The 16,636-nt window shown below is 39.2% G+C and overlaps 1 long non-coding RNA gene across 1 annotated transcript in view; it reads left to right on the top strand.

Annotated features, from left to right (window-relative positions):
• Positions 1-9,748, top strand: part of LOC136293737 (uncharacterized) — a 28,719-nt gene extending 18,971 nt beyond the window's left edge. The window contains exons 2-4 of the long non-coding RNA XR_010722249.1: positions 5,666-5,769; positions 7,591-7,693; positions 8,164-9,748. This is a non-coding gene — a long non-coding RNA (uncharacterized lncRNA). The remainder of the gene's footprint in view (positions 1-5,665; positions 5,770-7,590; positions 7,694-8,163) is intronic.
• Positions 9,749-16,636: the final 6,888 nt, after the last annotated feature.

The raw sequence follows: 16,636 nt of genomic DNA, 5'->3' as shown, positions 1-16,636 counted from the left end.
AATGCTTAGAGAGTTGGTGTATTTTGAGCTGAGTGGATGTGCAGTAGCATCTTTACAGAGGAAAGATCTTCCCAAGTTGCCTTGCCTTCAAACTATCCTTGTTTCTTTGCAAGTTTTGTTTTAGGTCAGACAGATGTTTTATGAAATTACTGTTTGGCTGGTGAGGTCATCACGACTCTGAAGCAGCTGAGGGGGGAAGTGCTAATTTTGGCTTCTTGTGCGGAGCTGAAGGTTGTGCAGGGGGTGTTCTCAACGTGGTGCTGTTGTAGTCAGCTTCTGTGGATCTACAAGTCCCTTGGCACCACACATTCGAGTGTTTTTACTCATATATCAATGTACAGATGGTCAAGTCATGGGGAGGTGTTACAGAGGAAATTAAAAGAAGGCTTTTTATTAGCCCACATGTAATTTCTTTTTTCTTCACATTAAAGCTATTAATGTGCTGTATCATGATACCAGTGAAACCTTTATAGACTGTTTGGTACTTGCTCTTTTCTTCCCTGAAATCTCTTCAAGAATTTTTACTATAAAAGAATCAAAATTAGCAGTAAGTGTGTCCTTTGCTATGTCTCAGGCTACTCCAAGGTGCACAGATGTTGATGAAGCAGCTGGTAAAACAGGATGCAATCTTCAGAGGTCACATTCACTTTTGGAAGTTTTGGGTTGATCTTTCTTGTCTTGTGACTCTGTTTTTCTTGCCAAAATCAGACTGAAGATGCAGTGCAGATTTAAAAGGAAAGAGAACGTGCCTTTAAAATGAGTTAATGGTAAAAGCTGATATTTAATGTCGCAACCGCCACGTTAATGACACTTTCTAGTAAAGGCTAGAAAGCCTTGATGATGGACTGCTTAAACAGCAATGCGCAGAGCAAAATATTGTGTGCTGTGCACTTAAGGAGAGATCAAAAACCTGCATTGTTTAATGCAGTTCAGGTTGCCATTTTGCCCCTGAGAGAATGGACCCGTTCTCCTGAAGGATTAGCCCAGGTTTAAGGCTTTGAGCTCTGTGTTTCTGTGCTCAGGTAGCCATTCTCCCAGCACTGTGGTTCTCATTTCAGAGTTGATCTAGATGACATCAGGTTTTGATTTTTGGTGGGGGAAGCAATAGCAAGGGAAGAACAAAAGGAACAACTTGATTTTGATGCTAAGACCAGAGATACTGTAAAGATGGGAGTGAGGAAAGCAAACATGCTTTTCTTTCTTTGCTGTTGGTTACAGAAAAAAGCTGTCTTGATTTTGGGGGCTTTTTGTTTGTTTGGTTGGTTTTTTTGGTTTTTATTTGTTTTTGTGGTTTTTGGGTTTGGGTCTTTGTTTGTTTGGTTTTGTTTTTTTTTCTCCTGGCTTTCAGTAAATGACTGAGGTAAACCTCAGTCTCGATGTTGTGCCTAGCTAAAATACTTGGAATAACTCTGGGATAACCAGATCTAAAACATGTCTTAAGAGAGCAATGGAAGACATTAGGAGATAAATAAGCTAGAAGTGGGAATGAAAAATGTTAATTCTGAGATCTTGGAGTAATGACAGCGGGCAAGTTATAAAATTAACTGAAAAAGCTTTTGTATTTTAGACTTGTTTCATTGAGTACTTGGAATTTGATCACTGGCTGAAGAATGCACTGCTTTCTCTTTTGGGTAGATGATTTGCAGTATAAGACCATGTGTGATGAATGATGGTCAGAGGTGGAGGGAGGACTAGGTAAAAGGATAATCAATGACAGGAATGAAGAAAAGGACAAAACCAACAAGCATAACTATTGAAAGGGTATGATGCTATAAGCTTGGATCTAAGGCGTTACTTTGCTAAGTTCTATTAATATTTATTTTGTTAAGCACAAAGTAAACACCATTTGTAGGAACCATTCTTATTCTGTTAAGGTATCTATTTTTCATTCCTGAATAAGATAAGTTCTGTTTACTCTCCTTTTCTCTCTTGCTGTGCTTTGATTCTGGCTTTTTTGCACTTGAAACGATTTCAGTTAAAGGGCAACAAAGGATTTTTTTAACCTTTTTAAAGATCATGACAGTGTCCAACAATTAATTTTAGTAACTAATAATAATATTTCATGTATCCAGTGGGAATGAAAAGGTTGCATTGTCATTTTTGTGTGGCATGAGGTGATGTTGAAAACAGCAGTTGGAATGCAGTTTGCAAAGGCAAAACTGTGATCTTAGAACTGTCAAACAATATAGAATTCCTTAAATATCTTTATCTTGTATAAAGTTAAGGTGTGGTATTCAGTGAAGTTAGTGGAAATTGGAGGGATTTACTACTGTACAATCTCGTGCCTATTGCAATTAGAAGAATAATGAGATTTTAGTAAATCAAAACGTAGTTTTCATTCAGTTTGGACTTGGATACGTAAATTACTCATGTTGGAAAAAAATGGAGTAGAGATTGTAAATGTTTGGAAGCTGAAGCGTATTCCCTGCTTTGGCTATAAGTAAGGAATATCACACACAAAATCAATTATTCTGAACCCCCATCCGAGGCCTTTAGAGTAAACCTTACAGATCTCATGGTATCAAAACTGGGAGGAACTATCCTGTATCTTTTCTCTTAACTGTTGTTCTTTAGAACTTTAATTATTATGAATTACTCAAATAATCCACAGGAATAATAGAATAGGCATGACGATAGGATGATATGGCAGTATATCTCTTTTTGATAATTATTTAATTATGCTCCATGACTTGAGAAAGGAAAATATTTAAATTATCAATCATATTCTTGAGCTAAATCTTGATATCAATGCAGAAGGTTGCACATGATTTCAAATGTTTAACTTTTGACTGTGTGTTTAAAATGCGTTAATTATAAGTACATAAAAATATTCCAATGACAATAACCATGGTAATTGTAGTTTATGAATTCAGTCTTTTGGAGTGGATAAATTAAGCAAGCAGAGAAAGGCTAATGAGGAAGCATTCACAGAATGCAGAAATTGTGCCTAATGTGAAGTAAACAATGATAGGCCCTATCCTTTATCTACTTTATAATGTTAAATAAGGCAAAAAGTTAAACCCAAGTGTGTTAATATAGCACAAAATTGATCTAATTAAATATTCTGAAGATAAATTAGAAGGTGGGTTCAGTGGCATTCAAACTGGCACCAAGCAAACTAATAACAAGGCCAAAACCTCTGGGGAGAGTAGTGAAAGGCCCCAAGGTTTTTTGTGGAGAGTTGCAATGAAAAGTGTGTTTACAAACTTCAGTCTCATGTTGGCAGCTGCTCTAATTCTCTAGACTCCATCCATTTCCCCAGTGCAGTGTTTTGGTGGACGCATGGTTATCATCTAAATTATCTTGGACTTCCTCCTAATTGTTCTGACTTTTTTTTCTGTGTGAGAGAGACAAATCTGGGCCAGGCATTGTTTGCGTTGCTCTGGTTTTCATGGCTCGTCCCTAGTACCTTTAGGTGGTGTCCACTATACCCAGAAGATCAGGCAAATGTCTTTTTTTTGGCAGTATTTCCTGAAGTCATTCATATGACCAAGCATATATTGGTCAGGCAGACCTGGAATTTTTAAGACGGGATAACCCACTTGGTTTGCCTAGTAGCTTGGAAGATAATGAAGGTGATGAACAAATCTCCAGTAACTCTAAATGGAGTTACCTGGATATACTAACTCTAAGCTGAGTTACCTGGATATACTGAGACGAGAACAAGTCAGAGGGGTTCAAGAAGAGACTGTGAGAAAAGCTCTTGAATGTTGACCTCTTAGATGTTGATGTGAAATGAGGAGACAGGGGAAGGAGGCAACTCTTAGGAACAGAATTATTCCTTTTATCCTCTATATGCCTGTTTAAGTACTGCCTTCCCTTAGGGGGATAACTCAAGCAAACACCTGTTGGATGCCATTGTGTTTTCATGGATGATTTAGGGATCGTTGCCCATTTCTAGTGATCCTGTTCAGAAGTGTTTTAAGATGTGCAGTAGTGTAGACAGAAAGTCGAGCTAGAGCTGCTGTGACAGTGCTTCCATCATCTGTCAGCATCCTGAGTGTTGTGAGCTAAACCTGAAATTTGATTTGAACTGCCTGATATCTGCGAAGGGGCAGGATATCATTGCTAGAGAGAAATCCTCTCATCTTCCGTGACTACATCCCCAGTCAGATGTAAGAACAGTTTGGTATCCAGAGGTGAATGGCACTGGACCTTTACAAGGCACAGAAATCATCCATATCCCCATGCTTTTAAGGAAAAGGATTCTGAGCAGAGGGCCCTTTGACTCTGCAGCAGAAACTGTTTGGAAAAACTTGCTTTAATAATAAGATTCTGACTGAAGACTTTTGCAGAGGATGGTTTGTTTATGGGAACGGTCAAGTGGTTGTTCTGGTATTTGGACACCAGGTTACAAAAAGAGGAAAACTACTGTATCGGTATACATGAAGTGAATGAAAAAGTAGATTAAAGGAAAAGTTCAGAAGCCAAAGTTGGAGAGAGGTTCAGAGTAACCCAAAATTGCCATCCAAGATCTTGGGGAGGAGGGTTGTAACCTTTCTGAGGTATTACTGTGCATGTACTCCCTAACTAATACATTGGGTGTGTTAGACCAAACCAGACAATTAATTTTTAACACAGAAGGACTTTGAGGACAACTCTGACACCCAGAGGAAAGAAAAGGTTTTATGGAAAGTTTCCATCTTAGAATCACTGCTAAAGTAGAAGTGCTGTTTTGTTAGTGGAAAATGTCAGTGAAATTTAAAATAATTGTGTATTCCTGAGAGGTGTCAGTACGTAAATCCCCTTTGTGGAATAGTTAAGTCACAATTGAAATTTGGTGCTGTGCAGTAGTCCATTGTTCTGGTACTTAAACTCTTTAGGGAACAGTCCCCATAAAGGGTAATGATTTGCTGGTGGCCAAGAAGTGTATTTTCTGTATGATCCAGGTGGAGAAGTAAAGGAAGAAATGCTGTGAAATAGACACATTTTTTGTACACCTGAAAAGAGACTTGGATGTGATATGCAGGCAGATATCAGCTTTAAATTATATTTAGTCAATGTTAATGGTATTAACATACAGATTTTTATCAGCAGAGGCGTATTCAGGCTTCTTCTATTTTCCTGTCCATTTGCTTCAGTGTAGCAGTGTGAGATCAAAGCCCAAGGCTTTGCAGACTGGCTCCTCATTTGTGCCCCGGGTGTGTGATCATTGTTTGAGACAGGCAACAGGTAGACCTGAGAAACAGTGAGAATGCCAGCACAGGGGCTCTTGCTGCATGTGCTGATACATCCCTTGTATGGGATGGAGACTGCCCACTTGGTTTGAGGATTTGCTTCCAGGCACCTAATTTCTCTGAGCTGGTGTTATTTTCTCTGTATATGTGCCTCTATGGCTATAGCTGCAAGCAATTTAGTCTGAACAGTATTCATTGGTTTGATTGTTTCCTGCTCCCTCTGACTTTGTGGTGCACAAGTCGACCTAAATGTCTCAATAATGAATTATTGCTGGGTAATTAATCAGCTTCCCCTGCTTTAGACAGTTGCCTCCTAGAACTTACCATAATTCACCTCCATCAGCCAACACATACAGACATTAATTGCCTCCTAATATTGTCAGGAAGATGTCAGGTAGTGCTGACAGGGTGTGAGTGCATCTCATTGATCTAAGCAAAATTTGTTAGTGTTTTGCCCCTAATCTCATTCTACACATTTATCTTGCCAGTGCCATGAGCTGGACTGAGGACACATCATCAGGGTGCAGTCAGGAGCAATCTGTCCAAATGAACAGTGATTTCAGATTTGCAATGGGAAGTAATTCCCCAGCAGGTAAGTCACAAAACCAGTTACTGACAGCTGGGGCAGTGGAAATTCTCCTTGCAGTGGCCTTGTTTTAAACACCAAGATGAAAATATAATGCATGCTTAGAAGGTGCAAACAATGTCTACTCTCATTTCACTCAGTGAAATTTGCTCAGCTTCATCTTGGAGCACTGGAGATATTTTAGTATTTCAAAGTGTATCAAACTATTTGCCCAGTATTTGGAAAAGCTACTCAGATTTAGTGGAAATGTTTCTATTTCAGACCCAAACCACTTTGATATTTGTTTATTTAATTAGTGAATTGAAGTTCATTGACACTGGGAAAAGTGATCCTGTTTCTTCAATTGATAATACCATAGGAATTGCCTTTTTATTAATCTTTATTTGGATGCCTCCCTGTCCCTATGGAACAATGGGTTTGAAGATGCAGTGAGGTAGAACACTGGAAGGAAAAGGCCAGGCTAAATATTCCTTGAAATAAATAGGCCTCTTTCCCTTGACTTCAAAGGAAAAAAAAAAGCCTAATTAAATACAATTGAGGGAAAGAGGAAAAAAATGAGAACCTTTGATTTGAACACACTTTGGAGCAGAGCATGGAGAGATAGGAGAATGATCTCTGTGAGATGAATAAGTTGCCTCTCCTGCTGCATTTGTTTTGGGGTGGGTGACTCATTTCTTGAGGATTCTGTTTTTAAAAGTTGGATTTGACTTGGTTGATATTCCTTTCAGCATCTAGATTTTCTATTTTGGCTTGTAGTTTTCATACAAGAACCATGTTGTTAGAGCAGATAGCTGGTCCTGCAGTACAGGCAGATCTCATAAGGGTAGGAGGATAAGGAAATACACCGGAAAGGACAATATTGAAGATTTTATCAAGTTTGACCTCCTGGCAGTTGAAGCAAGTTGTCCCTCAAGGTCTTGTGGGAGCTGTTTCAAGTGAAGAGAGCACGAGTCACAAACACAGTGAAGTTCTCTGACTAATTCTAAATAGGGTAAAGAATTAGCCCCTTCACCATCATGCCTGGACTTTTACCTGGGGAGAATCTCTATGGAAAAAGATTGTGGCTGTTCTGAAGGAATAATGTCCAAGGCAGCCGAAAATCTGCATTGGCTGATGTGTTGTGTGTCCTCCCTCCTCCCAGTGTTTTCAGTCAGTGTGTCAGAGCCTTTCCTGGCATGTGAGACATTCCTTGAAGTGTTGAAATGGTTCCTTGGGACTCCCTCACTCTTGGCAAAAAAAGTAGGAGGAGGAAGGACAAATCTCACTCCCTCCACTTCCAAGGAGTGTATATTGTGTGTTGTATACTCCCTTGGGGTGTTTGCCATGTTTCCTGCGGGTGAACTTGTAGGATTTGTTGCAAACTTATTCACAAGAAATGTTGTGTGTACCTATTAGAGTTTTACAGTGAGTTAGGGATTTGGCAGAGCTGAATTGTTTAAGTTGAAAATAATTTTTGGGTGTAACGGATCAACCTCTGCATACTACAGATAAAAATACTTGCAAGAACCTTTCCCTTTTTCATTTATCATTATGCACTGCTTCTGTTTACCATGGAATAGGCCTCACAGGGTGCGTTTGGAGAGGATCGTGCTTTTCCATAAAATAACAAGAAATATTTTACTTTTGAAAGAGAGAGACAAAAATATGCCATTTTTTTTTAATGGCATGTTCTTAGTTATCAGATTAACAACATTTTTGGAGGGGTATTCAAGCAAGTATTGAGTGTAAAACATACAAATAAATGTACTCTTACTTTCAGCAATCCTTTAAGAACTAGAGACTTATCTTAAAGTAGGATCGCTTTCCTTCTGGGTGGATCACCTTTAGGTATTCCTCCAAGCAAGCTGCAGCTGTCCCCTATTGCACTGGCAGGGGCAGCTCTGGGCCATGGTGCTTCCCCAGGAGTTTTTGGCGGCTGACTCTTGCTTAGGTAATTTAGTAATTGTGCTGCCACCTTCGGGATCCCCAAAATGTCTGTCTCCCACATACCTGCATGTTGCAAGACTGTATTTCATTCCCATATGTTCCTCTTTTCTGTGCATGATTGGTCTTTGTACAGATAAAGGAGGGGTTTTAGCACCTGTTCATGAATTAATTAAATGGTGGATGTACTGATGTAATCTATACAAAATGTTTCTGTTAGATACTTTGGAGACTTCTGTTTTGCTTGTGTGATCTTTACTATTTGAGGGAAACTTTCAAACTCCTGATGGGCCTTGAGTTATTTTTATTTCTTGGACAGACTGTGCTTCTCTTGTCTTTCTACTTGTTGTCCCCTTAATTTTAGCCCCTAGAGGGCTAAACTTTACAGTTTCATGATATAAATTATAAATATTTCAGTTTATAATAATAGAGATATTTACTGTATGTTTTTATATAATTTAACTTTGTCCCCTACAGGGCTAAAATTTGGAGGGTGAGTGCTACTCTTCAGGAAAACCTGGTGATGGAACAAACATCAGGAACAAACTTCAGGAAAACCTGGTGATGAGGTGCAGCTGGCATCAGTCAAGTTTTCAGTTAGACAGAGTGGAAACTCTGCAGTTGGACCAAGTGCCTTCATCAGAGCAGCAAGTTCCAGAGCTCCTTCACTGTGGCACCTTCAGGCTTGGTGGTAGGAGAACCTGACACAGTGAGTGTAAAGCAAGGACACCTGAGCTTGCAGAGTCTGTGGCTGAGTAAAATCTGGTCTAAGTTCTGTTGTTTTACAGAAGAAAAATGTTGGAGCTGATCTGTCAAACACAGTAGACTCAAAGTGAGGGCCTGGAAGTGACTCTGTAAGAAGAAATGGTTTATAAAAGAGGGTAAAAAAGTGTGAGCTGGCTGCTGAAGATTGATAGCAGAGATTTTTTTTTGTCTTGGTTGTCGCACTAGTGATTCCACGTGGTATATTTGGGTGCTTTTCAGTTTAGATTGCTATACAAGTATGAAGTTTGTCTTGCCCTCTCTTTGTTGGGCAGCTGTATGGCCATGATACTCAGTAAATGATGAGCTTTCGTTATGTTGATTTATACTGTTGGCTGGGGATTATTTGTGGTTTTTTTTTCTGCTTGAGGTCTCAACCATTAACAAACAAACATGTGCTGGACTTCTGCTTTGTGCATAAACCTCCAAAGTGGAAAAAGGCCTTTGATATTTCTTGTATTTCTGTTATAAAGTAGCTATAAGTGGTACAGTTTTGGGGGTGGGTGACTCACTTCTTGAGGATTTTATTTTTAGAGGTTGAATTTGACTTGGTTGATATTCCTTTCAGCATCTAGATTTTCTATTTGGGCATGTATTTTCCATGTTGACTTTAATGATCATAGTGTCAAAAAGTCAATATGCTGTTGTAGAAGTAAGAAGTTTGGCTGAGTACTTGATTCCAGGGAGGAGAAATAGAAGAAAATAAGTAAATACTGTTGCAGTTTGTCTATTTAAAAGCTCTATTTAATATATTTTTTACTGTGTTGATTGCTGAGTTTAATCAGAGTCCGAATAGATTTCAAACCTTCTCTCCAGTTTTAGGAAGCTTGGAGATGGCAATTTCATGATTACCTCATCTTGTTGGCGTGGTTTCTTTCTAGGAAGGCTAAATGGTACATCAGAATCTACTTTGTTTTTCCAGAAGCATCAGTACTTCATGGTATTGTGGAAAACTTCAAGTCATTACCGTGCCAACCGGTCACAGTTAATTTTTTGGCAAAATGAATCCATAACAACAAATGGTTTTGATGGATTTCTTATGCAGATTCTGCAGTAGATGTGCAGATCTGTTGATTAGCTCAGCCTGTTGGAAGAGTGGGGTCTGCCCCATTTGTTGTCCTTGGGGACAGTCATGGCTGGGTTATTTCTGTGGGCCTGTCAGCTCACAAGGAAATACCCTTCAGCTCTTACCCTGACTTAGACCAGCATGAGAAACATCATGACATAATAGTTATTTTTTTAAAATGTTTTTAATGTATTTTCAACTTGTACTGGTGCTGCATAAATTCATTAGGAGTCTTTATGGAATGCTGAGCACGGTTGTGGAAAATGAGTTTTGCAGGTGTGGATTGGTGGAATTGCAGTTTGCTGTGCAGTGTGTTTTAGTCTCCTTTGTGAGTGTTTCCCCACCCCTCACCTGGCTGTAAGATGTATAAGTGCCTAAGTGAGCAGTTATTTACCTGTGGCAAGTCTGTTGTACCTAAACTCAGGAAATTGTACACCTCCTGGCTCTATTTACCTTGATCTTATTCCATAAAATCTTCATGCTGATAATCTGTGCAGCTCAGAGGCACTGAAAGATGATCTGCAAAAAGAGGGAATACTTGCTCTGAACTCTATGGAGGCCCTCAGGAGACATTCTGATTGATGTCTAGGGATTTCACAAGGATTTGACATGCTTGATCTTTAGCTTGTAATTAATTGTCAGAGCTGCTATCAGCTTTAGAAATGGGTTTCTACTAACTGGCCAAAAATAGCAATGTTGGGCTTTGAAACTGTTGCCGTTTATGTGTGAAATCAGTTGCACCAAGAGCATGTTGTTTTCATGAGTAACAAAAAGGATCCTGTTCTGTAATGTCATCGCATTTGTTAGAAAATGTTAGCACCTCTCATTTCACAAGGCTTTTTTTTTTTTGTACACGGCAAGGATGCATTAAATTTAGTCACGTGCAGAAAGAAATCTGCAACTGGATACTCCTTGTAAAGGCACTAGATATGTGTGATTTCTCTGTATTTTAACACTTATTTGAATACAATAGATGAAGCTGGTCAGATGATGAAAGGGCTCTTTGGCTGTTGAAAGTCCTCTTGCCACCTCATCTCTCCTACTGTCAGTGTATGCCTGACAGTTAATAATAGCTTGACACTGGTATAGTTTCAAGCTATTTTTTCCCCATTTCCCTCTTGGTTGCAATCAAAAGAACTGATTCTATTAGGGGAGCCTTTCTTCCTGCAAGTAAATCGATGTTTAGTGAAGAGAAAATGCATGGCAGTGGTGGAAACTTAGCAGGGCTTCCTGCTCCTGCTGCACTGCTCATCATCCCATTTATCCATGGGGAAGTAGGGCAGTGTCTCTCTTTAGGATATCATGCCCTGACTCGGGGAGATTTACCTGGTGGTCCCACCCCAGAATGGTCCATAGGAAGCCTGGCAGGGTGCCAATTTCTTGCTTAGACCGAGGAATCTAAGGGACTAAAACCAGGAGAATATGTTCTGCCTGTGTTACATGATAGACATGAGCAATGTCTTATCACAAAGATGTGACATAGACCTCGTTAGGCCCAGAAAATGTTTTAGTCCTGGCTCTCATACTCTGGATGTGAGAGCTGGGAACATGCTGGTAGTGTAGTGCACATCCTCAGAGGACGGAAGGTAATTTGACAGCTCACTTCAACCCTCTTCAATAATGTTGACTCTTCTGGCATCGATTTGTTGAGAATGTGGCTTCTCATTTGGAAAACTGAGACTTTTTGTAGTAAAAATAAGGATTTCTTTTCCTGATTTGGTTTTCTTTTTTTTCTGGCTTAGGTTAGAAGAGAGAAATATTTGAATGTAGCATTGACGTGTTTAATTTCTAAGCTTTATTTGGAGACTTTGAAAAGGTGAAAATATGTAAGCATTATTGAGGGAAGAAAGTGTTATTGTTTGATGCATTAAACTGTTTTCTTTCTGAGAATCTGCGTTTTTAGAGATACCAGGCAGTACTTTTTCCTTTAGCAGTACCAGAGTCCTGCTGTCTGTCTCAAGAGAAGCCAAAAAAGGTCAGATAAGAACTGTTTAGATAGGATAGGTGGCATTTCTGTCAGTTCTCAATAGCCGGTGAACCAGATGAGGAGCTGCACAAAACTGAAAACAAACAAGTAATGTTGCTCTGTCCCTGTCCCCCAAGTCCAAAAAATCCTCTCAATGCCCTTAAGCTGCCGTCTTTGTGAAGGGAATCTTTTCTCTTGAGTGGAAGTTTAGAAAGTGTTTTGTTGTACTGGTTATGTTAATTAAAGCGATCTTTGTTTCACAAGACAGGAATTCAGAGGGCTGTCCTGCTCTGCATAATTACCTGTCACAGCAAAGAGAATATATTAAGATGGGAAACTGAGATTGGTGTAAAATTCTGTCTTATCTGCAAGGTATATCAGCAGTGTATTTCATAGAGCTTGATTGTATCCAAGATTCCAGGGGGCTTCTGGTGTCAGGTGAGAATCCTTCTTTATGGAAAGCACTTGATCTTTTCCTGTTGATATTGGTGAGCCAAAGAAACTATTTTTTTGCTGCTTCTTGTAGCAAACCAAGTGTGAAATGTGAGATGTAACAGCGCTGCCTAAGCCTCTCTGGCAGCCTCATGCAGTAGCCTGCTTTTAATATTGGTTGGTAAGATGACAGCACTTTGCTGCCAGTCTGTGAGGTATCCATGTAACGTGGGTTATCTTTGCTCAGGTGCCTGGAGACTTGTTCTTACAAGAGATACAAACAATGCATTTGAGAATTGGGCACATCTGGGACATTTTATCTTGCTCTTGGAGAAAAAGGTCAAATGCTCCACAGCCTGTTTCTCTTAAATAGCAGAAAATCCCAGCCTGGATTGAAGATTTGACCCTCATTAAAATACATCAGATCTAACATAGCTGTGTGGTTTTAGCTGTGTACATAAATACATAACTGCAGATGAATATTTAAGTACTCCTAGTGTAAATAGAAATACGCAGATGCACATGCTAGGCATACTCATGCATGCCTACAGCTGCAGAGAAAATGTACAGCAGGCAAAGGACTTTTGGATACAATGAAATGAATGTCTTTATTAAGATCTTAGTTCCTCATTAAAAATGCTGAGAAGTAGAACTTGTATGAAAGATTAAAGCTGGGATTTCAGATTAATGTGTGTGGATAGTCAAGATGAACTCAATTCTGAAACGTAAGAGTGTCTATGGAGATCTGTTGAACTGTGTTCATATATATCACTGTTTCTTCTTGTGCCAAGGTTTTTGTTTTTTTTTTTAATTTGGGTTTGCCATTGTGCAGTTTTAGGAAGGTTAATATTTAGTGCAATTTAGAAGTCCTAAAGAAAGCAAGTGTTTTAATACAAGACATTTCTCCCATTGTTTTAAGAGGAAAAAATGATCTTGTGTCAATGGTATGGACTCTTATCCTCCTGCTTCAGTATTCAATTCTTTTGATTCTTCTAAATTTTCAGCATCATGTGCACATGAAATTGGTCTCTTAAGTAACAGATATTTTTTGAAGGTTTGCTCAATTGTGCTTTCAGATTTTTCATTCACCTTCTGGTGGCTTGGCTGGGTCTGCATACACAAGTGCATGAACTGAACTATCATTAGCAAGTGGTGGTTCAGTTTTTCCTCTTCTACTCTTTGTGGCCTCTAAGTTTTTCTTGTCTTCTGTCTTTGCAAACCAGTTTTTCTGCAGGGTCACTTTAAATCACCCAGTGTAACAAACCTGAGTATGACAAATGTATGCATTAGGGAATGTGTCTTGCTGGTTGTGGCCATCAAAATAGGTTTCACATGGTAGAAATTTGATAGTATATCTACAGTTCTCAAATCTTGCTTTTGCCAGTGTCCTTGAGTTCAGTTTTTTAACAGTCACAATGAGTTACTGACTAGCTGGCATTGAAAAAATTTGACTTTATCCTCAGGGGCCACTGTAGGCTTTGTTCTGATAAATACTTGTCCAAACATCCCCATTATTATTTCTTCAAGACATAAAATGTGACACAGGGTCTTGTGCCTATTATCTCCCACCTAGACTTGTTTGGTTGTGGGTTTTTTGGGGTTTTTTGTTCGTGTTGTTTTGTTTGGTTTTTTGGGGTTTTTTTGTTTTTTTTTCCTTTGAGAGAAACTTCAACCTTTTTATTCATTGACCTGGTAAATACTTTATCAATGTATTAAGGTCCTTTTATTAGTGTGGATTTTTTTTTGAAGTTTAAAATAAAAGTCAGTGAAATATTCTAATTGTATGATTTATATGGTTGGTTCTATGCTAGAAGAAAGCTTAATTGTTGAAATATTTCTGAGTTCCTGTGTTCTGATTTTTTGAGTAGTCTGTGCTAAGTCTTGAGCAGAAACTTGCAGAAGAGCTGCAGGATTGAAGGAGAGCAGAAGTGACACAAAGTAAAGCTCTCTTGGGAAATCTTATGGAGGTTAAGCAAGTGCAGCAGGATTTGAGCAATGCTGCGTAGTCCACTTGTTCATGTGTGGATGCCAGGGTGGGGGAGACTGGAATTGGGAGCCAAGTTTGCTTAGAGGTGTGTCTGTGAGAGAAGCCAACTGCAATCTGCTGGTTTCTGGTGACTTTAGAGGTACCTGTCCAGTGTTAGTCCTGTCTCGTACTGGAGCAAACTATTGATCACCTGGCCAAAAATGTTGCTGCTTTAAAGAACTTCCCCAAACTTTAGGGAATAGTGGGACTGTCATTAAGAAAGAGATATAATTCCAAGCACTTTCTCTTGGTTTTAAATGCTGACTTCATGGGGTTTTCCCCTAAGAGTAGGAGAGCTTCATGTAAGTCTTGAAACTGCTGGTGGTTGATAGGCTTTTATTTATTTAATCAGGGCAGTGCATGTTACAGAACTGACAGCAAAGGGATCAGGGCTGGAAATATTTTTTACTAGACATCAAAATGCTGCTGTGCTGTTGGGAGAAAGTGGAGATTGCTTTGCCAGCACCATCTGGGAGCCTCTGCTTGGCTGTATGGTAGGCAGACCTTTTGTGAATCAGAGGAGAATGGCCTTTGGAATAAAGCCTCTTGGTGGCAGGTTTTTTTAATCTGCTGCACTGACAGAATTGCTCCATCTTGTCCTCTTACTGCAAGCGTGTATGCCATATCTGCCTGAAGGGCTCTGTATCCAGGAGAGAAGGAAATGGTGGTGCCTCTGAAAGGTTCTTGCTTTCTTTTGTGAGACAAAATAAACTTTTGGTGGCTTTGTGGGGCTGCAGCCGGCACTCTTGAGTTATATATTCTTCTTATATAAATGTAGTACACAGTTTAAATTTATTGTTAGAGGAAAGAATAGAAATGTTGGCTCTAACTTGCAGAGGCAAACAGCATATGCTGTGTGTACAGTTGTCATTCTGCCCAAAAGATGTGTTGAAAATGTGCACTTTTTTTGTGTGGCGGGCAAAAAAAACCCCAACCAAACATTCGTTAATCTTTGTGCTTTATGGGAACAGGTTACTCAGTTGTCCTTAATAGTTGTGATGGAATGACCAAGCAGACTGTGGGTAAAGATACTTTTGGGTTGAGGTGGTTACACAATTAAATGAATAAAAGGTGATATTTCTGCATTTCCAGTATGTCCAAAGCTTTTTTAGTAGAATTTTAATTAAATCCATAAGACAGTCTCGGCTGAATTAACAAAGCCAAAATTATGCATCACCACTACTTCTGTCCATTTAAGTATTATAATAAATGTAAAAAGAAAGTAATCACTATCATTCAGGATGCTTTGAATAGAAATTGGACAATAACCTGGCTGGCGTAAGCATTTATAGTTCTAAAAGAGTGGAAATAAATTTAAATCCTATTACAGGTTTATTTACCAGGCAAATATAGGGTAAAGTAAAACTTTGAAAGTTGTTTTAAGTTGAGTTTTGTTGCGTCTTTTTAGTTCTTGAATATCTTTCAAAGAAAGTCAAATCTCAGAGCTCTGAGACCACCTGTAGCTACAAAGCCTTGAATCCTGTTTGCTGACTCCCAAGTTCAAATCTCAAACTTGTGTGGACTGCCTGAAGCCATGAATGACACAGTGAGAGCATTCAGGCTCAAATACTGTCTGCTTTTCTCTAGCTCTAGGGGCAGATTAGGCAGCACTTCAAGTCATGTTTCTGGTTTCAGTCCTTCCACTCTTCTAAAATTCACTCTCCATGCAAGTTGGCCACTTTGTTAATGACTGTATTGGAGTTAAGGTTGTCTTGTGGCAGTAATGGATGGTAGTATCTTCAGAGCATGAGCAATAAGTTTTTTTCCTAATCTTTTAAGTGTTTCAGAAAACATGTTGATTGGAATAAGCTCGTTGCCATCAGTGAGACAAGAGAGATAACGGTATGCTTGCAAAAGAAAACAGTGCTCAAATTTTGTACTGTTCAGTAGGTGTTTTCTGCAATTCCCTTCGTCCAAGTGGCCAAGGATCAGAAGAGAGCTCCTGACCTTGTGCAGTTTTGCAATTCATAGATGTCCAGCATGATTTAGGATTTTGGAATTAAATGGCTTGAGTTTGCTAAGTTGTAATTGAGCTGTTGGATTTCATTCACTAAACATAGTCTGGTCAAACAACTGACCCGTATTTTGGTTGGTTATTTGATGTTCTGAAAAATAACCTGCCTTGTGAAATGGAAAATTGAGGTCAAGCTTTTTATCTGCCTCATTCAAAGGAGCTTTTCGCTCAAAATCACTTGAATTGAGCCATGTCTTGGTACTGTGCGGAGTTTGTCTAGAGCTAAGGATTATGGTTTATTGTCTTTGAAATCTACTTTTCTGTTAAATTCTCAATGAATACTCTCATCTGAAAGTATATGTAGTGGTGGTATTTACTGTAAATTTCTACTTCTTGCTCAAAAGGTCTGTCTGAACTTCTCTATCTGGTATTGACAAAGTTTGCCTTTTTGTCTGAAAAGATCCTTCATAGCATTTGGTTGGGTATTGTCCCTGCCCCACCCCAATATAAGCTTGCAAAAGAAGGAGGTCAGAGAGAGCTCTTAGGGATGTGTTTCTCCTCCCTTGCAGTACTACCGTGAGAACAGTTTTTCATGTTTTGCTTCATTGCAGGGAGGTACTCTTCTGGGTAGGTTGTACAATGTGTAAAACCTTTCACTTCCAGGTATAATAACTATGGTAAGGAAAGAACAGTGAAAGGCAGCCCTGTTCAGTTCATGTCCCGGTCAGCACTGACAGTTGTGCT

The sequence above is a fragment of the Chamaea fasciata genome, unplaced genomic scaffold (assembly GCF_029207755.1).
Source record: "Chamaea fasciata isolate MVZ Bird 193981 ecotype frontalis unplaced genomic scaffold, bChaFas1.0.hap1 SCAF_9, whole genome shotgun sequence".
Lineage (NCBI taxonomy): Eukaryota > Metazoa > Chordata > Aves > Passeriformes > Sylviidae > Chamaea > Chamaea fasciata.
This window is presented reverse-complemented; position numbering and strand designations above follow the sequence as displayed.